Below are 23,946 nucleotides of genomic sequence, written 5' to 3'. Positions count from 1 at the left end.
TCATCCACATTGACCCGTTCTTCCCTTAAACATTTAAACTTTTAATTTTTTTTGAATTAACACTAAAAGGAAGGGGAAATTACTGATGTCCTTCGCAAAAGACAATCACAATGGACATCGTGTGAATTTCTTCACTTTCTCCGATGCAGACATTCTTCCTAGTTTGTTCTGATTTCTCTGTGGGCAGGTCACGTAACCCGCGCGCTCAGCCTCCCCCAGGCTCCAAGCTCTTCCTCCTGCAGGGCCACGAGGCACCTCCGGGCCCCTCCACCTTTGCTCATCCCCCATCTTCCCGCTTCGTCACTTCTCTGGGGGTCCTCCAGCAGCGGGCCCTCACCCTGCCCACATTCGCTCCGACGTCCTTGCCGGTACTCATCCTCCCCAGCAACGAGGCGCTGAGAGCTGCCCCCAGCCTGACCCGCTTTCTGCAAGCTGACATCCCCCGTTCCCTCCCCCGTGCCGGTCTCCCCCAGCTGCTGACTCAGAGTCCGGGAGGGGGGCAGTGCCTGCTGCTGGGTTCCGGACGATGATGTTCTCCAGCGCAAACAGGAGCTGGGCAGACGCGAAAGAGGAAAATGCCCTGGGATCCGAGTGAGCCGCCCGTCTGTCCTCCGAAGCGTGACGCTCTGAACTTAATGGTATCTGCTGTGAGACATGAGCTTGGGGGAAAAGACTTCCCTGATATTTTCTTCAAAGCAATGAGGTAAGTCCTGGGTGGGTAGCCCACACCGTCCCCAGGAGAACAGATGTCCTCTGTCCCCTTCCCTGCTGACCCCTAGGGAGTGGGCGGAGGGCTCAGTCAGGAAAGACGGCGGCTCTGAGGCACCCAGACAAGGGTCTTAGCCTGAGGAACTCCTACAGATGCCATCCTTGGTTTCAGAAGCACGTTTACCGACATCCTTTTCAGCGGTATAACGAGCGAACACCAAGCAAGGGTTGGAAAAGATGATTCCTCACGTCCCTTACTGGATTGAAAGAGAGAAATTATTCTTTACCTTGGGAACATTCATATGGAATTCTGAAACGGAGTGTTCCAGGTTAGATACAGGCGCCGCCCCGACGGCTGGGCTGTGCGCACACCTGCCATATGGAGGGGGAGGAAGGAGGAGCCATGGGGGGTGGGTGCTGAGCACACAGACGCAGCAGAAAGGGCAGAAAGGGGCCTCCGTCCTTGCCCAGTCTGAAAGCTCTGTCTTTGTTTTCTTAGCTCAGTCCAGGGCCTGTGGACACGGTGCCACTCGGCTTGGCTGGAGAAAGAGCCTCACCCCTGAGATCCCACCTCCCCCCGGCTGCCCGGGGGTCTCCAGGGGCAGATCTCATTCCTGCCCCCCCAGATGCCAAGAATCCAAAGACCAGCCCACACAGCAGGGGCCACTCAAGGAGCACATGGTCTTAGGACAGCCTTCTTTCTCCCCGTCCTTCTGCCATAGAATGCTGCCTTCCGAGATTAAAAAAAAAAAAGGAAGAAAGAAATAAAGAAAAAGAGGAAAAGACTCTTGATTTCAAGGCACGCACACACACACACACACTCGCGCCCTGCAGTGCAGAGCTTGTATTTGGAAGTCTGCACACAAAAAGAAGTCATTCATTATATTAGTCATTTCTTCCTGCTATTTCCCGAAATAGCCGCAAAATGAGTTTAGTACTTCTTAATTCAAATAACCAAAACCCACAGTAATTATGCTGTGTTTGCGTGTACCTTGATAAATTGAGCGCAATCACAAAGCGGTTTTATGGCCGTTTCTCTTAAACAACTGTTTTCATGAAATCTAAAAATGACTATAATTAATCTTTGTATTTGGGAATTTCTGGAACATCCCTAAGTAATTGTCTTTAACACTTCTTGGAGAACAGAATGATGGCTCAGTTTCTAAGCACAAACATGTCTTGGAAAAGAAGCCCGACTCCCAGGAAAGTGACACATTCCACGCACGTCCCTGGGGTCACTGGACCCACTGAGGCCCACGCATTTGTCCCACGAATACGCCCCCCACCCCTGCCCAAAGACTTCATCACGTTAGAATCGTCCGTGGCTGGGTCTAGGGTCTTCCATCAAAAGTAAAATATCGCATTTCCCTTGACCAGAAAATATTTTTTTGCCCCCAAATTTAGGGCTTTATTTTTCAACTTATTTTTCAAAGCTTAAGGCTTTGAATTGGAGATGCTATAGCTCTTGCCCCCGGATCCTCCAACGGCCGACTAGGTGTTGGCAGGTTTACACCAAGAAAAAAGCGAAGACCTGAGTGCTCCCTGTTAAGGCCAAAGTCAATGTCTCTCCCTCTCTGAGAGCACTGGTGAGTCCCGGGCCAGTTGGCACCGTCGCCCGGTGTCCGTGGACGTGGTTCTGACGCTGGCGGATGCTGCCGTGTCTGTCCCTGCGAGAGACACTGTCGCGGTGAAAATCCAACAGGGGCCTTCCCGAGGGCTGGGCCCTCCCCTGAGACCAGACGAGCTACTTCACACGGTTCCCAGTGCTCCACGCGACACCTGCCTTCACCGTCCGGGCAGAACGTCTTCTTCCTGGGGAGGAGATTAAGGGAAGGTGAAAACACAAACGGGAAATCCAGCTTCCTGGCAGTCGTGTCGCCAGTCTGTGGGAGAGCCTCCAACTGTTGGCGGAGGGGAAGCTGGCCTTTGCCGGGCCCTGCGGGAAGCAGGGGCATTTGGGGGGGTCAGGTGGGAGAGGAAGGGGTTGCGGCGCTCTGCTCTGTCCCAGAAGCACTACGCAGCCGATGCGTAGGAGCCCCTCTCGCTCCTGCTCACGTTCTCCCCGCTGTTCCCCCTTCCCCTCCAGCCCCCTCCAGCCCTGGCCGCTGCGCCTAGCACATGCGGGCACTGTCCTCAGGGCAGCAGAGATGAGGCCGACGGAGGCCAGCAGCCTGTCCTGAAGGGACCAGAGGAGCACATGACAAACCCATGATGACAAGGCAGTGTTGCCAGTCCTCACTGAGAAGCGGCCTCCGAAGCCGCAGGGCTGGGGGGACAGTGGCTGACAGGCTCAGGGACAGGGGTGTGCAGCGGCCAGTGCCCAGCCGGCTGGCCTGCCCCGGCCCCCTGAAGCCACTAACAGCACTCGTGTTTTGGGGGTTTTTTTGTTTGTTTGTTTTTGAGGAGTTATTTATTTATTTATTTACTTACTTATTTGACCAAGATCACAAGCAGGCAGAGAGGCGGGCAGAGAGAGAGGAGGAAGCAGGCTCCCCGCGGAGCAGAGAGCCCGAGCAGAGAGCCCGATGCGGGACTCGATCCCAGGGTCCGGGATCATGACCTGAGCCGAAGGCAGAGGCTTTAACCCACTGAGCCACCCAGGTGCCCCTCCCGCTACCTTTTCCATTCTGTGGACACTTGTGATTTCCTTCATAATTTAGGTTTCTTCACATTTGTTTTTGTTAAAAGCAACACCTCAGTGAACATCTTCATAATGAAATGTCTGAGTTGCAGATTACTGAGGTTTGTTTTTCTTTTTTTTTAAAGATTTTATCTATTTATTTGACAGACAGAGATCACAAGTAGGCAGAGAGGCAGGCAGAGAGAGAGGGAGAAGCAGGCTCCCTGCCGAGCAGAGAACCCAATGTGGGACTTGATCCCAGGACCCTGAGATCCTGACCTGAGCCGAAGGCAGAGGTTTAACCCACTGAGCCACCCAGGCGTCCCAGCACTCGTGTTTTAATACCCAAATCGACCGCCTTGAGGTGTGTGTCCACGGATCCCCCAGCTCACCACGCCCCTGAAGTGGTCCCAGCTCCCAGGGGTCTCTGGAAAGGGGGGCCTCTGAGGGGTCCCTGCCTGCCCCTGCCTGGCTCCCGACACCGGGGTGAGGACTCACGGGAGCCTCGGCTGACCCAGGGCTCACAGGCTCCAAGACCCAAGCAGTAGGGGCCAGTGCTGCCTCAGTTTACAGTAATTCTGCAGTGGGTCCAGCCGCAGGGCTGAAGCGCTGAAGCTAATCTCCTGGACTGACCGGCCCTTTGGGCGCCTGCCTTTCAGAGGCGGGATCAGGCCCGAAGTCGCCCAGTCGGCTGCTGCAGGGGCCAGGGCCTCTCCGCCCTGCGGCCCAAGCGGTGTCCGGCCAGGCAGGGGACATAGGGTCAGGAACGCAGGCTGCGCGCTGGGGCTGGATCCCTCCAGGCGCCTGGGCTGCGGGATGTGGGATGGGCCTCAAGGGGACCCGACGGCTTCTCAGCAAAGGAAAGAGAAGTAACCCACCCCCCACTTGCAAATCCACATAAGAGGGGCAGCCGTGAGCCCTTTGGGGGTTGCTTCTAAAGCAGGGAGCCTCCTTGCCGTCCCCCTGCTCTGGGCTCCCGGGGCGATATCGCGGAGCCCGCGGGAGCCCACCCCCATGCCGCCTGCTGGTCCACAACCCTTCCCCTCAGAGGTGAACGTGAGGCTTTGTGCTTCCAGAACTGTGACCGGCCGGCCTCCATGGAGAGGGCGCCCAAACCCGCCAGCCAGGGCCCATCTCTGTCCCCGGGGGGGCTCTCCCTGCCGACGGGCTCCAGCTGGGGGCCCAGGATGGGGGGCCGTGGAGAGATCGCGGGATCCACACAACCTCCTTCCCCAGCGCCCCGCTTCAGTGACTGCCCCCCAATCTCCTCCCTGGGGCCCGGGGTGTGGAGCCCTCACCATGCTCCTGCTTTCCCCACGAGCTGACCCACCTTTGAAAACGGGACCTCTCCAGGGGCCCCTCCCAGCAACCTCCCCAAGCTTCCTTGCCTCCTCCTGGATTCTGGGGTTCCTTGGCAATCTTGGGCACTCCCTGGCTCGGAGGCAGAATACTCCAAACCCTGCCTCCCACTCCGCGTGGCCTTCCTGCCCGTGTCTGTGCTTCTCACGGGGTGTGGTCCTGTTGGAGGAGGGCACCCTGCTCTGGGCTCGTCTCACCTCAACTAATCACATCTGCAGCAACCCAGTTTCCAAACGAGGTCACATTCAAAGGTGCAACATGTCTGTTTTGGGGACACAAGTCGACCCCTAGCCTGGCTGCTGGGCTGGGTGGCCCTCCCCAAAGCTCATGCTTCCTGCTCCCTCCTGCTCTGTGCACGTCAGGCCTCAGGCACCCAACACCATCCAGCTGGGACTACAGTCCAGTGTCCTGCCAGTCCTCACGGGAGCCTGGTGACCACCATCCGACCTTCCTGCACTTCTCTCCCGCCCAGGAGGTTATGTGCCGTGGGCCCTCCTGGGGCTGGAAACAGGCTGGAGGACAGAAGGGAGCCAGGACTGCCCCGGGCACACCTCCCTCCTGCCCGCTTCCGACTCATTTCTCCAAGCCTTTCTCTTTCTGGGAGGGCGGCATTTTCTGTGTCTGCGATCTGTAGGCTCGGCCAGCCTCCAGCACCATTTTTCAGAGTCACCCTTCTAACTTGGGAAGGAAAAACCCCATGATTTTTCTCCACCAAAAGACGTGGAAGGCGCCGCTGTTTTATGTTTCCTCACCGATCAGCAATGACGGGTGACGAGCATTTCTCTCTCTTCCGTGTTTCTCTGCGGAGGTTCGTGTGCTGCGAGGCAGAGCCCTTGTGTGGCCTTGGAGCCGGTTGCTCGGATTGGAAACCTGAGTCCCACCCACTCAGAGTCCTCCTGGGGCTGCGCTCACAGCCCAGCTGCAGGTGGGTCCCGGAGGTCCTCCAGCTGGGGGCTGGGAGGCAGCGGTGCACGGGGCCGGGGACCGGGGACCGACTCCAAGCCAGTGTCTTCACACCTGCCCGCCCGCTTTGCCTCGGATCTCCCACCAGTTAATTCTGAAGCAGAGAGCACCTCGCCTTGAAGGGTTACACCATTTCCACGTGTAAGGAGGCACAGCTCTCCGCGTGTGCCAGCTCTTCAGTCATAGGTGCCTCGAGTGTGGCTTTCACAAGGTTTAAAGGGAACCATTTTTCCCGACGAGAACACGAGTGGGATTGAGATGTCTCTTTGAAACTCCATAGTTTCATTCGGTTTTCATGTCTTTAATTCTTTGCAAAATCAACAAAACAATGACATCTATAAATATGTAAGAATTAATTATGTATTTGTAGCTTTATCACCAACGTTTAATTAAAAGCCCATCATGGCAGGAGAAACATTTTAAGCTTTATCAACTTTGTTAATTTGATTTTTTTTTTTATTAAAAAAGCCTGGAAAACTCTCTTCCCAACAAGCCTCATGTCTGCATAGCCCCTGAGCGTGCAGGATCGCGTCTGCTTGGTCCCACCTCCCACCCCGCCGGCGCGTCCCGCTGCCCCCACGGGGAAGGGCGGCAGGGCACTCTACTGACCCCCGCACCGGCCTCACTCAGCAAACTCCGGCTGCGAGACCCTCATGCCTTCCTCCCCGCCGAATGGCTTGAGAAAAGCATACACCCCCTTGCACCTCCGTAAGATCGTGACCATCTGGCTCCAGGGGCCCCAATGCCATGGCTCGAGCATGCCGCTCTCCACCTGCAGCCATCCTCCATCTGTCTCCTCGTGTCTCTGTGGCTCTCTCTCTCGGTCTGTCTCTTTCTCTCCATGTCTCTGTGTCTCTTTTCCCTCTCTGTCTCTGATCTCTCTGTCTCTGTCTCTGTACATGTGTGTCTTTGTATCTCTCGCCTATCTGTCTCTCTACCAGTCTCTCTCTGTCTCTCTCTGGGCTCAGTTGCTCTCAGACTCTTGTCAAGGAGAATTCTCAGGGACCAAGGAGCAAGCCATACCATTTACGATGACCCCAGCAGTGAGAAATCCTGGACCAGGAGACACACCCAGAATGGCAAATCTCGCATCTGCTCAGAATCACCAGACGGGTCCCTGTTGCCCAAAGAGTTGTGCAAAACTGTGACCTACATTCATGCAATTCGGCCAAGGCCACCCCTGCTTGACCTCTTCCCCAGCAACATCACCCTCTTCACGTGGTCAAAGCCTTCAGTTCCAACCCAACTCAGGGTGCCCCACCCCAACTCCACTGCAGCCCCCACCCCCCATCATCCCTCTGCCCGGAGGATGCTACCTTCCACTCAGGCTTTCCAGAAGTGGCCTTTGTTTTAAGGCCCAGAGCCAATGCATCTCCCTCTGGGAGCTTTCCCTGACTGCTCAGCTCCCAACCCTCCTCCCCGCAGAATGATCGAGGCACTCCTTCCTGTAAACATGCCCTGTAAACAGCCCCCTCACACACACAGCTTGCACTTTCCTCACCATGACTTTCTCTTTTTTGCCTCTGCATCTTTGTAAATATCCCTCCCCACCTGGAATGCCATTCTGTTCCCCTCCTCTTTGTTCAAGACCGAGGTCTCTGGATGTCCCCTGTGACCTTGCCCGAAGCTGATGCCCACCGGCCTCAGGGTAGGTGACCCACTGCCACATCTCCAGACTGTTTTCTGCCCCACAGGGCTGAGAATTTCTTTCCTGTTTCTGTTTTTGAGAATTTCTTGAGAGCATGGATCATAACCAGGATCTTTTTGAGTTTTACGCCACACTTTGCAAAGTACCATGAATATAACGGATCCCTAACAAGCATCCACTGAACGGAAGGCTGACCCTATGGTCTTCTACTTTCTTATGGAAAGAGATAAAAGTTAGTGCTGCAATTTATGACTAAACGGCAGCGAAGGGGTCTGTTCCCACCCGCAGGTTAGAAATAGAAGGCGATACCACGGGTCTGCAGGAAGGTGCTGTCTCGGGCTGAGCTCGGCCAGAGCTCCCTCCGTTTGCTCCCCCTTTCCTCCCCGAGGGAGACGCGCGCGCGGAGTACAAGCTCAGTCCGCCCCGGGCCTGCTCCGATGCAGGAGGAGGAGCGGCCAACCGAGCTGGGCCCCCGACGGGGAGGGATGCCCGCACCCGCCGGCGCCGCGGCAGGACGAGGCGGGGACCCGTGCGGAGGAGGCTCAGCAGCCCCGCGCCGCAGACGCAAACCCTCGTGCTGTGCACGCGGAGGTCGAGGTGCAGAGAGCCGGGGCGCCCGGGACGCCACGGCAGGAAGGTGCCTTCCGCTAGGACTAGGAGGGTGTTGACCACGAGGAGTGCTGAGACGCAGCCCCCAGAACTCCGAAGTCAGGTCAGGACGGCGCCCTGCAAGGGTCCGCGGGCGGGGCAGGGGTGAAGGGTGCCGGCCCGGGGCGTGGCCTCGCTGGGGTGGGGGCACCGCTGGGAGGGTTCCGTTGGGGCGGGGGGCACCGCTGGGGCGGGGCGGGGGTCAGCCGGCCCAGACCGGACTCCTGCGCGCCGCGGGCGGCTTCGCACCGTCCTCGCGTGACCGCAGCGTCTTCCAGGAAAACACGCTCTTCGCTGGGGCCTGGACTCGGGTGTAGCTTCTGCTCCGTTCGGCCGCTGTTCTCCGCGGGCCCCGCCGGGCTTTCGGCTGTCGGGCAGCGGGGGGGCTCCGCTGGCCGTCGGAGTCGCGGCTGGGTTTCGCGCCGAGCCCGTGGGCCCTCGGGAGCGCGCTCCAGCCTGACCCCGCGGGCGAGCTGCGGCCCAGGCGGGGACTGCGAGCGGCCGCGTCCCCGCTGTCGGCCGGGCGCCCTGGACCTCCGCTCGCCAGCAGCCGTCCCGAGAGCGAGGACCAGCGATCGACCCTCACGTCTCCCGTGATGGCAAACACAGTCCGATGGCGACGCGCGGATCACGGAGGGAAGCCCTGGAGGGAGGGATCCGGGGAGGCTGGGCCGGCGTGGGGCGCTGGCGCCGGGGAGAGTCACCTGCAAGCGCGTCCTGCCCCCAGCACCCCGGTCTCTGCAGGAAAGGTCCCTGCGCCTTCCTCGCCGACCCTTGTTCCGCTCCTATTTACACGGATCTGGTCAGCACCGGCGGTTTTCCCAGGGAGAAGCAGGGAAGCGGGTCGGGCCTGACACCGGGACTGGCCGTCACCAGCCTCTTGTCCATCCCAGAAGGAGTTAAACAGTCCGACAGCGTGCCCTGAACTTGGTAACATTTCAGCCTTTCTGCAGAATGTATTTTGAAGAAAAGGAAAGACCCAAGAGCAACGGGCGGATATGCAAACTCTAGCGACCGGCTTCGAATCACAGAAACTGGAGAAATGTCCGCTTCCCATATAAGTTGTCTAACTTGCAAAAAACATGTACAATTTGCTTACCACCATATTAAATCTAGATAAGCTCGCTCATTTACCACAGGGCTTCGTTGCTTATCTGTTTTTGAGACATCTTGTAATAAGACTTTTTTTTTTGGTCGGTAGTGCTTTTTCAATCAATGTAGCTGACACCAGATAATTTGAACACAAGGGACATATCTCACTGGCCCTGTGTGGACATTGACCTAATTTAGCTAATCTTAGATCATTTATCCAAAATATCTTGTCTGCAAATATTTGAAAGTGTATAACCATTATCGACTTTAGGGGAAAAAGAACAACAGGAAAGTGAATGAGAGTCTCTCTAGTTTTATAATATGATAGAGCAAATGAGGCCACACAGTTCGCATATGAAAGCAGCAGCAGGAGAAGTTAGCCTGGACTTTGTTAATGTGTAGAAACTACCTTGTGCCTGGATCTCTCTCCCCAATGCTGGTCAGTCACGTTTGGTTCTTTTACTCCGAGACGATCCCAAGGAAGTAGAAAGTTGTTAAATTCTTACACTTTGCGGGTGCCTGGGTGGCTCAGTGGGTTAGGCCTCTGCCTTCGGTTCAGGTCATGGTCTCAGGGTCCTGGGATCGAGCCCTGCATCGGGCTCTCTGCTCAGAAGGAAGCCTGCTTCTTCCACTCTCTTTGCCTGCCTCTCTGCCTGCTTGTGATCTTGTCAGATAAATACATAAAATCTTTAAAAAAATAAAATAAATTCTTACACTTTGTTTCTTAAAGTTATCCCAGTAAGTTCAACAACAGCAAACGCGAAGTCAGCCCAGAGACCCACCCGTCACACTAATACCAATGCCATCCTACGCATCGGGAGTGAGGTCAGATCTAGTGGGACGCCCGAGGCTCCTCAGCCAGTCCACACTATAGTTCTAGTTCTTTCCCTGGAAACTCTGTCAAAACAGGCAGTCAGATTAAGTAATTATTTGTTAGTTTCTTATTAATTGAACATAAGCCTCAAATAACAAAAGTGTTATTTTCCAAGGAATTAGTACAAGGAATAAACCATTCCTTAGTTTACCCATAAAATCTGGATCATTCTCAGTACTCTACATTTTCTCTTTCCCTTAGTTAAATTTAATTTGGCCAAAAACCCAGAACTAATGGATGTATCCACAACGAGTAGCAGGTAGAGTTCCTTTTACAAGAAAAATGATTTTTAAATTTTATCCCAAATTGTTTATGAGATAGTCTGATTTGCTGGCCCATAGACTCAGTTCACACTTGTGCTGAATTGATTCTTCATTAATTACGCAACACTCCAGAAGTAAATGTGTAAAACTACGACGTGCGCAGATCAAGTATGACGCGTGCAGCATGTTGGTGCCGCAGTTGCTCTGAATTCCTTATAAACAACATTCTCGGCACAATGTCTCCTTTCTCGCTGTCATCAAAGGACGAAATATCATTTCTAAGTTTTATGACTTTACTGCTAGAAGTCTTGTCTCTAAACTGTTAATGTAGACCATTTAAAAATATTTTATTTAAAATAAAACATGTTTGCAAATATGCTTTTTTGTAGTCTTTTTGACCAAGGTGTGACTCCCCAGGTTTTCGAAGGCCTGGGTCCATCGTAGGAACAGACGAATCTGGAAGGAACTGCTTTCTTGCTCAGCCGAAAGCACTTTGAAGGGCTGTGAATTCTTGCTCAGGTCTCCTGTTTGTTTTGTTCAGGCAGCGGCACGGTTAACGCCTTGCAAGGGAGAGGTGCTGCAGAGGAGCACCCACACGCTGACCTGAAACTGGAAAATGACCGGAGAGGGTTGCTTCAGCCCTGGGTGGACATTACCCAGTAGCCTGTCGTGATCTGCATTTCATCAAGACCCAGCATTTGTAGCCAGATCCTTCCAAAGTTACTTGTGAGTGCATTAAAGATTGCCGACTGAGATCACAATATAGAGATTAGGCAGAATTAAAGTTAAAGTGGGAAGAAAATGAATCGAGCAAGAAAACACACTGTGCATCGCCTCTCTGCCCCACCGCTCACTCCCGTGGAAGGAAAGCAGCCTTGATCACACATGACCTGACGGCAGCACTAGGAGCTCCGCAGGTTCTGCTTTGCCTCCCGCGAAACCACGTGCTTGGCCTTGCTCTCCAGGTGTGCTTCTCCTCCTCCATCTCCTGAGAGTGCGAGGAAGGTCCAAGACCGCCCCGTGGGCCAATTCAAGCCTCAGGTGGGGGTCCCCGGGGCACCTGAAATGCCCCACAGCCACATTTTTCCTAAGTAAAAGAAGCAAGTGAAACGAACTTCAAAAACGTATTCAGTTTTACCGCCTACATCCACAGGACACTCACTTCAACATGAAATCGAGAGGTTTCAACGTCCCTTGAGGTATTGTACAGGCTTTCTGTTCACCACCCCCCACCTTCACAAGCTGGAGGGTCCGGGTGCCCCCTGCACACCTCCGCGAGGACCGGCCACCTGTAAATGCTCCGGGGCCACATATGGCCGGTGGCCCCCAAACTGGGTCACGGACATGTGAGTGGGCAGCTGGGGAGAAAGAACACAGCACACGGGAAACACGCTTGGAAGGGTCTGCCTGGAAAGCTCAGAAGAAGGGGGTCGGGAATGTTTCCCCCTTGTCCTCACAGCATCCCTTCACTGCGGGATTTGGTGAGTTCTGTCAAGATCGGCTCATGCATTCTGGGTGTGTCCCTAACAGGAGCCAGGGAGTCACTGGCCACGTCACCCCCCAAGCAGCCTGCCCCACAGAACCCCAGACGAGCAGTGTGTGTGGGAACGTGCAGAGCACGCACGTGTGTCTCTGTGCAGCACGCGTGTCTGTAGGAGAGAGAGCCTCTGCCTGTTTGTGTGAAGTGAGTGTGCACTGTGCGCGCTGGGTGGGGCCATGAGTGTGTGAGGTGTGTGTGGCTTGTGTGAACGCGTCGAGAAGGGGAGGGAGGCAACGGTGACTCCAGGCTCACAGCCTGGGGTTGGGCGTCGGGCCACTTCCGAACGGCCTCTGCCACCGAGACGCCCACGGGACCACTGCAACTTTCCCGCGCCCATCGGCTCTACCCATGGCCACGGCCTCTTCGGGCCTTTGGCAAACCTATTTTGGACACCCCCAGTGAACCCGACGCTGTCTATACCCTGGAAAGACAGTGGGGATCCCACCCTGCAAAAGTCCCGTCTCCCCGGAACTCGCACCCCCCGTGCAGCACAGGCAGGATCTCACGACACCGGGCGGGGACTTCTGGCTCCGCCTCAGCCACTGTGGCCCTTGTGGGAGAGGCTCTGGGCCCAGAGAAGCAGGAAGAGGGACACGCAGAGACTTTCGAGAGCAGCCACAGGGTCCAGGCCCAAATCCTACGTTCGGGGAGAAAAAGGAGTGTTCTAAGTCCCCTCCCTAAAGGCACCCACCTTGGACCAGAGCCGACTAGAGCTGGGGCGTCTCACCTGCGCCCTGCCCCCAGCCGCTAACAGGACACACCCGGCGGGGCCTCCTCTCCGTCCACCTCGCGGTTCTCCACGTGTCTACACACACACTATTGGGTTGCACCCCTTCCACATCCTACCCTCTCAGTCTGTCAGGAAATCATTCACCTGGAGAGGCTTCCGGGCGCCCCCGGGAGCCTCCGGACACCCAGGAAGACTTGACCCTGGGGCACCTTCAGCCTCCATGTCTGCCTCTCGCTCCGGGGCTGGGAATGGCCTGGAGCCTGTCTCCGTGTTGACTGCCTTCTGGGAAAGACATCCAGCCCATGATGAGGAAGGGAGAGGACGACCCACACGGAATCCTGCGTAAAGGGGCAGAGGAAGGACAGGTTAACAGGTTGGTTGTTGGAGGAAGAAAGCCGCTTTCGTGGGTGCCCAGGCCTCCCTGGTCCGCCCGGCCTCTGCGTCCTTGGAGCTGGCCTCGGGGACGCTCAGGGATGCGGTGGGCCACAGCAGCCAGCACAGGCCGCCCTTCCCACCCCACGGTTCTGGACAGACGAGGTCACCCTGGAAGGGGGGTGGGGGCGCAAGGTGGCCGAGAGGGAGAGGGTGGCAGTATGGCCGTGGTGCGGCGGTAGCCAGCGACGCTCCAGGATGGTGAGCGGTTCCGAGCGCCGCCGCCCAGCAGCGATGTTGCCTTCCTGACCCGCTTGTTTGTTCTGGGCCAACAGCTCGAAAATGTGTTGTTGGGAGTTCGGTCTAGAGAGAAGCCTTCAGGGCCTCTCACTGGCCTGTCCCGAGAGCAGAAGCCGGCGCCTGTGTTAGACGCTCGCCACCTGTTACGTTGGCTGCTCTCGGGAATTTAAACTCGCAAGCCACACTCGGAAAAACGTGAAAACCTCGCGAACGCAGAGTTGCTCGAGTCAGACTTCCGAGCTCCAGAGCGCAAGGACCGTTTTAAAGTTTTGGAATTCTCCAGAGAGAGGAAAGTGTGGATCATCGGCCGCTGTCCCTTGCAACCCCCCCTGCTTCCCTTCCCGACAGGAGGGTATCTGCGGTTTGAAACTTGTCAGGGAGAAGAGAGACCTTTGCCGAGAAGGCTGCTAATGAATTCGATTGTATGGGGCTCAACTCTGATGTTTTGTGATGTTGACATTGGTGTGGTAAGCGAGGGTCCAGGGCGACAAGTCTGCGCAGCTGCTCGCGCTCTGAAACGGGGGACAATGGGCGCCAGTGTTCCCGGCGCTCGGCCTCCCCCGGCATCGGCATAGTCTGTTCTGCCTGATTGACCAGCGGCTCTGTCGCCGGGATCGGCATTGTTCGCAGATCCCTTCAAGATGGCCGAGATGACAAGATTCAGGTGAGAGATGAAGCGGGGTGGCTCCCAAGGCCGCCACAAAAAGCCGCCCTGGGAAACTCCGCGGGGCCGGCCGCCAGCTCCCAGGGTGGGTTTATACTTGTTTGCCTTCGGAGACCTCATCAAGTTGCCGGAGGGGAAAACTGAAGACTCACGGGGTGTAGGGACTTCGCAATGCCCTTCTGGGGGGCAGTTTCGGGTCCTCCTTTCTGTAAAAATCAAGGACGTTTATGGCACTTTATTCCAGTGTAGCCTTTGCTCTTAGAACTCTGAGTCTGCCAAAGGAAAACAAATAGTTTCCTTCCATGAGGCCCCAAACTGTCACAAGAGAGACCGAGTTTCTCTTTTCCAAAATACCATTTTGAAGAGTGGCCATGGCGCTCTGTGGGCTGGCGACTCTGAGCTGCGGGAGATAGAGCGGGTTTACTTCCAGGTCACCAGACACACGGCCGTCGGCTTCCAGAATCAGGCTCACACTCGAGTCACGCGCACCGAGACCCGCCGGCCAGGATTTCATGACACTGTGTTTGACTTCCGCTCCGAAGACAAAATCTTTGTCACGCAACTGCCTTTCCCCCAGAGGCCTCAGCTCCGTCCTCCCACCCCAGCACCGAGCATGGTGGGGACTGTGGCCCTGGGACGCGCTTTCACACCCCAGGTCCTCTCCTCGGGGGTTTCAATCACGGAAGTGCAAATATTGCCAATAGTCCGAAGATCAGCGGCTCCTGGAGGAGGGACCTACGGCCCAACAGGTGGCAGGGCATGAAGCTCCAGCGACCCACAGGGAGGGAGAGAGAACCTTTTCTGCAGAAAGGAAGGGGCCCGCTGGCTTTCTCCCACATCGGGAGACTTGATTATGGTGCCGCGGGGACCTGCAGGCCTCATCCTGAGGCGGGAGCTAGGCCCAGGCCCCGCTAGACCCCTGGCTGGGCCCCGCCGCCTCGCAGGTCCTCGGGACCTCCTCCTCCTCCTCTCCACCTCCCCTTCCTCCTGCTCCTCCCTCCCGCCCTCCCTCCTTCCCTCCTCCTCCTCCCCCTGCACCCCTCCCCGCCACCCACCGGGGTAAAAGCAGGACCCGCCAAAGGCGCTCTGCTGCATCCGTGGGCACCAACCCCCGGGGAACGCGGAGTTGTGGGCAGTAGCGGGGATGGCCGGCGCGGGGGAGGCCTTTCCCTGTCCCCACCCGCGTTCACTGGGGATGGCAGCGACACTCATCTCGGGAATATAACGATTAATGCAGCCGCAGGTTTCCAGATAAGTGATTGTGATGGAGATTGTTGGCGAGAAAATAGACAATTATCCGCTGTTAGCTTTACATAAAGATCGCATTAACTCAAATTAGTTATCAGACAAAAGAGCTTCGGCGCGAGCGCCCTGCCCGGGCCCTGCCCGCGGGACCCCCGGGCGCAGCCAGACCAAGCGCGTGGCGGCAAGGCGCAGGGCGAGGGGGTGCGCACCAGGTGGACCTCGGCCCCGGCCCCACGCAGGGACGCTAGTGCTGTGCGCCAGGACTCGTAGCCCCGCACCTGATGCGGGCTGGGGCGGGCCCCGTGCCCCACCCCCGCCTCGACGCTGTCCTGGGCCCGCCCATCCTGGGGCCCTGGTCCTTGAGTGGGAGCAGGGCACGTCCTTCCTTCTCCCAGAGGGACTGGACCCTCCTCCCCACCGCAGAATCAGACTCACTGCAAAGGCCTCTTGAGCTCCTCGAAGGGGCGACCCCATGACCTGCTCCCACCCCTGCCCCGCACTGTCCCTCCCACCGCACTGAGGCTGGCCAGGAGGACTGATGGGAAAGAGGGGTTGGGAGAGAAGGGGCGCAGAATGACCCTTGGAGCTGAGTGTCAGTGGCCTGGGGGACCGTCGAGGACCCACAGCGCCAGGCTGGGGCAGAGACCGGCGGGCGGTCTCAACGCTGGATGACCCCAGGGTGCGGCCTGTCCACACAGCCGGTTGCCTCCTGCGCGCTTTGACAGGGGCACGTCAGAGCACAGGTTTTGCTGGCGCCCTGGGTGCAAACGCAGCCCCCCTCTGCCCAGCGCCCCAGGCCAGCCCAGGCCCGGTCAGGGACCCCACTGGCCCAGGGAAGCTGGCGCTCCCAGCATGGCCTGCCTCCGGGCCCCCAGAGTCCCTGGGCCCCGCTGAATAGGGCGGATAATGACCCCCGGTTCCCAAGGCAGGCTTTCTGCTGCCTGGTGAGCTTGGATTTGTGTGGTCCAAGCCCTTCCCAGCTTGCCCCATTCTGTCACCGGGATAAGGGGCTCCCTCGGCTCGTTTGCACCTGCGTCGCTTTTGGCTCCTTCAGGAATGCGCTGAAGCTTGTAATCAGCTTTGTGAAGCCATTGAGTGCACGGCTGAGCGAAACTTCCAAAGCTCGAGGAAAACTCGCCCGCTGAATAGGAGCCAGCATGGGGCTGCTCTCCAAGCCTCCGCGCTGCCAAATTCCAGCAGAGCCCCTCACAATCGCTCCGCGCGGGCTCTGCGCTTCCCCACACTGAGAAGAGTGAGAAAAGAAAAGCGAAAATTCCAGTCACTGAGGTTAGCCGTTTGTTCCCAGATTAATGGCAAACGGCTCCTTCTCCCTGCCCTCCCCCCAGCTTAGCTCCCAGCCCAAGAAGCAGGGCGGTGCGGGGACCAGAGGCCAGTTTTTGGAGCACCCGTCGGATTTCACATTTTCCGCTGAGCTTCCCCAGCTCTGGTCCCCCGGGAGCCCCCCGCCTGGGGCCCCATTAGCCGTGGGGGGCGTGCACCTCGCTGGAGATGAAGGCGAAGCTCAGAGTCCCATGTGGTAGCCCTGCAAACCCTCCTAGCCTTCCCTCCCCAAAGGAAAACACAAGCCAGTCTTACCCCTTCTCGGGGTCCCCGCACCCCCTCGGGCAGGAGAAGGAAGATTCAGGCAAAGCAGAAGTTCCCTGCCATCTGCGGTGTGTTTGTGCTTTTCTAGACACAGACGACTTCAGGACCTGAGGTGCTGGGGTGTCGCAGCACCCGAAATGGCCTGTGCTGACGGCCCTGGCTTGGCAGGTCCCTACCCCACCCCCTGGGGCGGCCCCGTGCCTGGCCCCGTTCCTGACAGGCCCCGGTTTACTGTCCCTGTCCAGGTGCCTGGAGGAGAGGCCGGCCCAGGCTGGCTCTGTCTCTGAAACAGGAACGTCTTGACAGCTGAGATGAGGCAGCTTGCAGAAGGCAAACGCATACTCGTCAGCTCAAGACAGAGCAGCACCGTCTACCTGTCACGTGTCCGGGGCCGGGTTCTTAGCACTGCGCCCAGCGCCAAATGCTCTGCACTTGCCTCCCTGCCCTCAGAGGCCGGAGACAGGCCTGCGGAAGCGTGGACTCTGTTCTCCGATCCGGGATCGGGTCCTTCCGTCAGTGAACCCTACCAGACATGACTTGGAGGGAGAAAAGGGAAGGCAGCTTAACGATCTGCATTCAAAACCGTTCACGGTTGCTGCAGATTTCTTTAGTTCCTGAATTTTTCTCTTCATGAACTGGGAGCCTGTCCTCTCCCGCAGCACGTCCTGTGGAGGGCTGATCTGGATTTGCACGCCTGCCCTCCGCCCTGCAGACCGGCTTCTGGTCCCCAAGCCTGGCTTCCAAGGGCACGTCCTCAGGCCGGGCTGTGGCTTGGTGCTAGAAATAGCGCCTGGCGCTTGGAAGACCTTCATGGGCCTCTTCCAATACCCAACAGGTAGTGCAGCCCCGGGTAGGGAAGGAGAGGAGGGCTCCCTCTGTGGATGCCCCCCGGGCAGTGGCCTTGGTCACACTGTTCTCTGGGACCTGGTGTGGGCAGGAGTTCTACTCACGCCCCTGCTCGTGCATCAGGAGCCGAAGGTGGGAAGCGTGTCTGGGTGTGGAGGAGCCGGTACCCCAGGAGCTCTAGGGACGAGCCCACAAGTCCTCGGGGGCACCGATTGTTATCAGCAGTAACAGGAAGCAAAGAAGCAAGTGCTTGGTCCTGGTCTGTGGTGCATCAGACAGCACTGTCGACAGGAAGGCGGTCCTCCTGCTCCAGACCCCCACCGGGGCACAGTGAGAGGAGCTGGGGCTGAGAGGAGTCAAACATCTCTCTGTGCCAAGGCTGTGTATGTTCCTTCCTGGTGGCAAATCTGCTTGAAACACCCCCAATCCATACCACCCATTTTGGCATTTTAAGGTTTTTGTTTTTTTTTAATTGTCAAGTTTGATGTGTTGTTTTCAGCAGGGGTTTCTCCTTCTAACCATTCTCGGTAACAAGTCAGGGGGATATGCGGTAATTCAGAAATTAGTGAAATTTTACTCTTGGTGGGGGCGTTGGATTAAAAGGCTGGGAGAGTGTGAAACAAGTCAACGTGTAATTGTATGATAAGGCTCTCACGAGGAATTTATTGGCCAAGTTGCTATTTCTATTCCTTCCTAATCTTGTTTAGCACATTCATTCTCTGCAATCTGTCTCCATAATCTTCTGCGGCAGAGCGGCAGCCAACGGAAGCCCGCGTGTTTGGAGAGAAGAGAAAATATGCAGAAGCATGATAAACTGACGCTAATTATCCACATTTAGGACACCGAGTGCAGAAGATCAAGGTTTACAAATAACAAACCAGAGCCAATGGTGATGGCTTCCTCGTGTGGAATATGTTGGAGGGGCCAGATAAGGCTTTCACGGGCAAGAGAGATTTATTGGTCAAAGCGTTCACCTTCCACTTTTCCACTTTTCCATAGCAGTAAATTATTTAGGCCAAATTCACCAGAACATCACTCTTTCATTTGGCCGGGCGCCATGGCTTGCTCTTTGTGTCCTTTGAATGCAAATCCTTGTAGAGTAACCTGGGTCCATAAGGGACGGATAATTGAGGGAGAAGGTAATTCCCTGTAAATGGTGCCTAGAGGACGGTGAGGTGATGACACCAGCGGAACGGGAGGAGGTATGGAGCAGAGGGGCCGACTGTGGGGCAACGGCGGCCTTAGTCGTGGACCAGCCCTCTGCTGGAGAAGGGGGCAGACGGTCACCGACTGTGTGCGCACGGGGGGCTGCTCCCCACCAGCCAGCCAGCCGCGGTAAGAAGCCGGTGTGGGGACATTAAGCCAACACGTCCGTTTTCCTGTATGGAATCCCAATCGGTTAAAAATCTGAAGATCTCAACTTGTTCTTTCTCTCCTCTCTACTGTCCTCACGCCACCTCCAACTGACCTAACGTTTTAAAACTGGCTCCCAGTCCTCTGCAAGACTTCTGGCTCTGAGGAGAGACGTGGCAGGAATGCAGGCTGGAAATACCGTGTGGCGCGGACGCGGGGTCAGCGACTCAGACTTTTCTGTATCACAATAATTGCCTTGTCAGGTTTCCAGAAAACAAGCCCAAATATAGCCGAGAGTTCTGCTGCACATATTGAAATTTAAAATATTAATTAAATCCCATTCAGTGGTACTAACTGGGTGATTTTTTTGTTTTGAGTCCTCATCACGCTTGGTACCAGATGGGAAACCGATCTCCTTGCTTCATCCTTTGACTGTCTTCCAAAGTCTTCCTTTGTGACTTTTCCGGTCCATGCCGGGCAAGGCAAGAGGAGCCCTTGTCAAATCCCCACAGCGATCCAGTGGGAGCCCCTTAAAAATACAGGACTTCCGAGAATAAAAATAGCCATGCTGAAGTTTGGGGACATGATTTATGATTCCTACATAACGAGGCATCGGGGCAGAACAGGTGACCTTTGACACCGCCGTAAACCACAGGGACAAGACATTATCTACAGGTTAGTGCGCAAGCGCACCCGCTTTCTTCAACACACGTAAGATGCCGGTCAGTGGGGGACGCATCTTTACTTTCCGCGCCGCCTCGAGGGGGAACAGCTCCGCCAGTGGCTGTTGTAAGTCGTCACGGGGCTAACGATGCGTGCGGGTTCCGGAGACGATGGAACTGAAAATGGGCATCTTCGAACCGAGGCAATAGCGAGACGAGGAGTTTGTAACATTCTGCCACACGTGTTCAGAATTACCCACTGTTCTGTAGACATGAACTTCGCTGAAACTCAACCGACGGGCTAACATGTGGTCGTGCAAGCAACGCGCAGTCTCTAAGTTAAAAACGTGGGATTGAGACGATTATCCATTCACTTCACCCCCCGACAGAAAAATACTCCTTCGTCAGTGATAATCGAACAATTGAGGCTAAAGACACAGGTCGCTGTTGTTTCTGGACTTACACAGGCTGTGGGAAGAACCCGCTTCTGTAATGTGTCTGCTGCACACATGTCCCCCGAGTCAGCGTGTCACTCCACACACGCGTGTGTTTGGTGAAGGCCACGGTGAAGAGACCCATCTCGGCGAGCTGTGTGGGTTTGGTTTGGCTTTGGTCCTCCAGACAGGGGTGTCAACCTCAGGGATGTGAGCCCCAGACTCAGCTCTTCTCCCCGCGGTGCAGGACGGCGACCCGCGTGCTCTGAACAGTGCCCAGACTCTCCCCACAGACGCCCTTGCGTCCCCAAGCCCCTTCTCCCTTCACCGACCGCCGCCAGGCTGAGGAAACCAGCGGCTGTTGTGTGAACAGGACTCTGCTCAGAGAGAGAGCAACAATTCTTTTAAATGAACACGATAAACTACTTACCAAAGTGAATTTTTAACTTTTAACTTCTGTCTAAGACTAAATTGAGTGTGCGGGTGTTCAAGCAGCCGCGGGTCGCGCACAGGACAGAGGTCCAGCTGCCGCGGGTCACGCACCGGAGGGAGGCAAACTTCACTCCCACCAGAAGCGTTATCTTGAAGGACGTGGGAAAGCCACGCAACCGACAGACCATGGATTCCAACTGTGGCTGCTGCCACGTCCTCCCGGGCCCTGCGTTGGCGTTCCCATGCCTCCTTTCCAGAACCTTCCTTCCCCTGCATCAGCCGACATCACACGTTTATTCAGTGCACGTAAACCCCAGCAGGCGTCTCTGACACAGATACCTCCTTCCCGCTGAACCTTCAAATGACACCGAGGGTGCTGTGCTCCGTCTTCCTGGGGCACTTCCTGACGGCATCCGAGCACCTTGAGGGTGTCTGCGAGCTGCACTGTGCGTCCGTGGGCACTAGCCCTGGAGGGATCTGAAAGAGACGGGGGACCCCAGTCATTGTTTGCCCGGGCGCGGGTTAGCAAGATGAGTACGAGATACAGTAAATGCGCTTGGCATGTTGAAACATCCTTTCAGCTCCAATGACTTCAAATAGCTTCTAAGTAAAACAAATAAACAGAATAATGGTGGGATTTGTTTGGAATTATTCATTATGAGGCTACCCAAGGCATGCCATTTCCAATCACGTCTTAATTTTCTTCTTCGGAGCAGAAAGGGTTTTCATATCTTGACACGTTCGCCGCCCTGGGCCTGGGGCGGTTCTCTCTCTGGCTCGTTCTGTGGCTGTGAACGCCGACGGCGTGCTGTGGGGTCTCGCTGACCATGCGTGCTTGGCTCCCGCTTCTGCCCATTAAAAGTGAAATAAACCCCCGGGCCGACCGCCCCAGATCCTGATCTGTGATCTGATGCGTTAAATGAGCCTGTTGCTCTAAAGGTTATAAATGACAAGATTTTTACTATTACAAGTAATTTATAGCTATTTCCTGTTTGACGTGACAGATCCTCCCGGAGAAGTCCAAATTTGTCTGCTTGACATACATTTATTTTAACATTCTCTCTTTCTCCAAATTCTGGAACGGATTAACTACTGTTTTCCCGGGTGTCAATTTGCACCTGCGGGGTCTACCTCTCGAGGCTCGGATGGGTCCCCTGGCCTCCACTCCAGATGGCTGCCTGCATTTCAGCTCCTAATGTGGATCATTACTGGCATATTTACTGTGATTTATAAAAATCAGAGGAAATGACATTTTTATTAGTCACTGACTCCATCGCCGACCGCAGTGCATGTGATGCAGACAAATCCGTTCTAGCGATCGTTCTTCCTGAATCCGGAGCTCTTCCCGGTCGTCCGTTCTGGGAGGTGACCCTGTTCGCTTAGCGGGTGAGGTCCCAGGGCAGCTCCGCTCCCGGCTCGTTCCGGACCGCCTGGAACTTGGCGGGGAGGCCGGGAAGGAGGGTCGGGGAGATGCCCTCCCCGGCTGAGAAAGCCCCAGGAGCGCGCGGGCCTGAGCCCGGAGGCAGGCGCCGCGCACGGAGAGCGGGCCACGCTCGGCTGTCGCGGCCACCGCGGGGCCACCGCGGGGCAGGGCAGGACTCGCACGCGGGCGTGACAGGGCGGCGGGCTGCAGAGGGCTCGGTGCCGAGACGACAGCTGAGACCACCCAGAGCCCGGCTCCCCCAGCCCGCTGCCCCACGCCCGGGAAGGCCTTGCTTGTCCCCGAAGGGCGCGCGGGGACAGGGTCCCAGGCCGAGAGGACGTCTGCGGGACGAGGGCCGGGGACGCAGCGCCCGCTGTCCGCCGAGACGGCAGGGCCCGGTGTGAGCGGAACACACGAGCAGGGCCTGGCGGACGCTCACGACCGCGGAGCCCGAAGCGGCCGCCGCCATCACGGCCGGTGACAGAGCACGACGTCCCCGGAGACGTGCAGAAGAAAGGGTCACGTCGAGAAGGTCCAGGAAGGAGAGTCCCGACACCGGCAAGACCAGACGGCCGAGTGGCGGGAGCCGGTGTCCCCGTGCTCCGCTGCGGGCAACGCGGAGGCCCCGCAAGCACAGCCGCCCCGACGGTGAGCGGACGGGCCGGAGCGCTCCGCCAGCTGCACCGCGGCCGGGGCGGAGGGCCCGGGGCGCCGCTGAGAAGAGCGGGGGAGCCGCGGCCGAGCCCCGGCGGGAAGGGCTTCGCGGTGAGCGCGGGCGGCGGGGGCTCGGCGTCCCCGTGTGCCGACGCCCGGCCCCGCGCGACACGGGAGGCGGGAACGTGCGCGCCCGAGTCGGAGCCGCGGGACCGAACCGCTGCCCCGCGGGGTCGGGAGGCTGAGGACACTCGGGCCGAGACGCCGGCGGACGCGGACGAGTCGGAGCGGCGCGGGGACCTCCGTGACAGACCCCCGAGTGACCGCGGTCGGCGGCCCCAGGGGACCTCGGCGGAGTCACCAGGGTGAGCCTCGGGTGAACCGCTGCTGGCGACGCGCACGAGACTCGGACGAGACGCGGACGTCGCCCACGTGGGGCGAACAGGGACCCGCCCGGCCGCGCCTGCGCTTCAGACGTCGCAGCGGCTCTTCTGAGAGGGCGGGGCGGGGCGGGGCGGGCCGGAGCGGGGGGCGGGGCGGCCGAGTCCGGAAGTGCCAGAAAACGTGGCTGGGGCGGGCGTGCGGAAAGGGGGTCCCCAGGGGGCCTCGGGGCCAGGACGGGCTGAGACTGCGCACGGCGGGTCAGGGCAGGGCACGGCGGCCCGAAGCCCCGGGTGGCGAGACGCCGGCTGGGTCGCAAGGTCGTGAAGGCGCAGGGGAGGGACAGGAATCGCCGGGCAGTGGGCGGGGCCCGGCTCCCGCGGAAGCCCATTTCCGCTTCCGGTGGCCCGTCCCGCTCCTCCCGGAGGCCGGAAGCCGGAAGCCGAAGAAAGCTGAGAGAGACTCGGGATGGCGGGCGTGAGACGCGGCGGGAGACGAGGGGCGAGGGGCGGAGGGGACGGAAGGCTGAGGAGGGCAGAGGACGCCGGGCGGGACGGGGAGAGCGGGGCGGGGCAGCGGGACGGACTGGCTCGTGCTGCAGCGCCTCCTGCCGTGACCGGAGCCGCAGGCCCCGCGGTCAGGCCGTGCGCGCGCGTCGGGAAGATTCCGATCCGGCAGGTCCTCGCCAAGGACGCGTCCCGCCCTGTGCCAGGGGCGCCCGTCGCCGGGTCTCGGAGCGATTCGGCGGGTCACGGGTCGCTTCGGCCGTTGCGCGTGGGAAGACACGGCGGGTCACAGAGCTGGAGACGTCGCCCTGGTGTGCGCCGCTGCGCGGGCCCTGCCCCGCCCGCACCGCACCCCGCAGGCGAGGGTCCCCACGGGCATCCGCAGGCTCCGCGGAAGAGCCGGAGCCCAGCCCCGGGTCTCTCGGCTCGTAGCCGCGGGGACGTCGCCCCACCCGGCCGGCGGTGCAGCCCCGACCCCTTCGCAGGGTCGCGCCTCCGCCGGTGCACAGCGGGCGGCGTGGAAGGACCCGAGTCGTGACGACGACGGATCGATAAAGGGGAGGATCGGGAACGGGCGCGCGGACTCCGAGCTCGCTCTGTCACTGCGCGCGGCGCCGGGAGATC

This window comes from Meles meles, chromosome 14, assembly GCF_922984935.1.
Source record: "Meles meles chromosome 14, mMelMel3.1 paternal haplotype, whole genome shotgun sequence".
NCBI lineage: Eukaryota > Metazoa > Chordata > Mammalia > Carnivora > Mustelidae > Meles > Meles meles.
Note: the sequence above shows the minus strand (reverse complement) of the source record.